At 79.5% G+C, this 2500-nt stretch overlaps 1 pseudogene; it reads left to right on the forward strand.

Annotated features, from left to right (window-relative positions):
• The first annotated feature begins 1317 nt into the window (after window positions 1-1317).
• LOC135325983 (5.8S ribosomal RNA) lies at window positions 1318-1496 on the forward strand (annotated as a pseudogene).
• The last annotated feature ends 1004 nt before the right edge of the window (window positions 1497-2500 follow it).

Consider the following 2500-nt stretch of genomic DNA (forward strand, 5'->3'; position numbering starts at 1 on the left):
GGGGAGAGGGCCTCCGGCCACCGCGGCCGCCGGCAGCCGCCCCGGGCAGGGATGGCCATGGGCCCCGGGCTCCGGGCCCGAGGGTTCTCGGTTGGAGAGCCGGGCGGAGGTTAAAGACTCGGGCGGCCCGATGCGACTCGCGGAGGCGGCCGGGCGTGCTGCCGGAGGGCCGGGGGGTCGGCGCGCGCGGGCGCCGCGCCCCCCCATGCCAGCCGGCGCGCCCCGCGCTCGCCCCGCGGGCAGCCGGGACGGAGAGGGGTTACCCTGCCCCCTCTCTCCGCGGTCTGGTCTCGGCGGAGAGACGCCGCGCGGTCGGCCTAGTTGCCGGCCTGCCTCGAGCGTTGCGAGCCGGGCGCGAGCGCGTGCTCGCCGCCGGGAGGGCGAGCCCCCACCGCGGGTGGTGCGGGCGCCGAGCCTCCGCGCGTCTCCTCCTTCTCCCTGGCCGGTGCTTCTGGGTCTTCCGCCGTGGCCGCCGTCGGCGGCGCCCTACCCTACGCGCCCGCCCCGGCACTCTGCCGTCCGGGGCGCCCGCCTCGCTCTGCCCCGCCCGGCTCCGCCAGGCAGCGGGGGGGCGGTGGTGGGGCGGCGGCGGGGGCGGCCCGCCCCGCTCTCCGCGTGGAGACGGGGAGAGCGGGCGCCGTCCCCGTCCGTGCCGCCTTGCCCGCCTGCCCGCCGCCGGGCGTCTGTCCGCGGAGGGGACGGGCGAGCGCGTGGCGTCACCCGCGAGGCGGTGTGTGCGGGCGCGCGGGGGTGTGGGCGCCGCGGCGGCGGCGGCGGCGGCGGTCGAGCCGGAGGGCCGGCGAGGCGAGCGAGGAGCTGGGAAGCGCGGGGCCGGCGGGCCGCAGGCGCGCGGGCGGCGGGGCGACGCCGCTCCCGGTGGCGGCCGGGCTCTGACGCCTGGGGCGGGGGGGGGGTGGTCTGCGGGGACGGACCCCCCCCAACATCCCGAGGCAGGCGGTGTGGCCGGCCCGCCGCTCCCTGCCGGGCCAGACCGAGCCGGGCGCCTGGGCCGGACTCGAAGCGAGACAGGGTTTGTCCCCAGGTCGGGAGCGAGGGCTCCCCGCCCTTCTCGTTCGGGTTTGCCCTTCGTTTCCCCCCCCCCCCTTTCTCTGTGCTTGTACGGTCAGTGAGGCAAGCCCCTCTCTTTCTCTCGCTCTCTCTCTCCTTCCGTCTCTGCCGTCCCTTGCTCAGCAGCCGGCGTCGGCGTGAGGAAGGGCGGTGGGGCGGAGGAGGAGGGGCGGAGGAGGGGGGGCCCCCCAGGGGCTGCGAAAGCTGCCCGGTCCCCCCGGCGCGCGCGGCGGGGACCGAAACCGAGACAACTCTTAGCGGTGGATCACTCGGCTCGTGCGTCGATGAAGAACGCAGCTAGCTGCGAGAATTAATGTGAATTGCAGGACACATTGATCATCGACACTTCGAACGCACTTGCGCCCCGGGCACTTCGAACGCACTTGCGGCCCCGGGTTCCTCCCGGGGCTACGCCTGTCTGAGCGTCGCTTGACGGTCAATCGTCACCCGCGCCGTGGCGTGGGCGCAGCGGCGTGCCGCCCCTCGGTGGGTGTGGGGGGGGGCGCGGTTCGGGTGCGCCCGGCCGTGCCCGCCCTCCCCTCCGAGCCCGGCGGCTGCCGCCGCGCCGCGTGGCGCGCGCGGTGTGGCGCGGCTGGGGCGCCTCGCAGGCCCGTTGCCCCGGGGAGAGGGGGGGTGCTCTCCTTCCCCTCCCCGCGCGGCCGGGCCTTCGTCCCCCTAAGTGCAGACTCGGGAAACCCCCGCTCCCGGAGCGCCCGCGTCGCGGACTTCGTCCCGCCGGGCCCCCAGATCGGGTCGGTCGCGGTGGCCCGGCGCCCGGCGCCGCCCGCCCGCCACCACCGCCAGTGCCGCCGCACGGGCCTCTCCTCCACCACTCTCCCGGTGGTGCGCCGGTCCCCCGTTCCCCTCCGGCAGAGGGGACGGCCGGCCGCCCTTTGCCTCGCCCTGGCCCTGACCGCCGCCGTTTCGGCGCCCGCCGGGCCCCCCCCAACCCCGCGCTTCCCCGCGTCCGCAGCGCGTCGTCGAGCCACTTCCACCCGCCGGCTGGCGTCAGCCGCGCGGCGTTGCGTTGAGGCCCGGCGGCGGCGGCGGCGCGCGGGGGGCCGCGGCCGGGGGGGGGGCCGCGCAGCGCGGGCGCCGTGGGGCGGCGGCGGGGCGGGGGGCGAGGGAGGGCGCGCCGCGCCGTCCCCACGCCGGGGCGGAGAGCGGAGGTCAGCGGCCGGGAGGAGGAGGCGGCCGCAGAGCGGCGGAGGGCTGCGCGAGTGGCGTGAGCGAGCGAGCGCGCGTTGGCGAGCCGGGCCCGGGGGGGGGAGGCGCGGGCCTCGTCCCCGGCCCCGCGCGGCTGTCTGCGGGTGGGTACCGCGGTGGTACCGCTCCGTGCTGCCGCGCGCGCGTGCCGGCGGGCCGGCCCGCCGTCCTCTCCCCCTGCGCGGCGGCGTCCGCCGCGTGCCGGCGGGGGCCTCGGGCCGTCCTC

This window comes from Dromaius novaehollandiae, unplaced genomic scaffold, assembly GCF_036370855.1.
Source record: "Dromaius novaehollandiae isolate bDroNov1 unplaced genomic scaffold, bDroNov1.hap1 HAP1_SCAFFOLD_126, whole genome shotgun sequence".
Taxonomy (NCBI): domain Eukaryota; kingdom Metazoa; phylum Chordata; class Aves; order Casuariiformes; family Dromaiidae; genus Dromaius; species Dromaius novaehollandiae.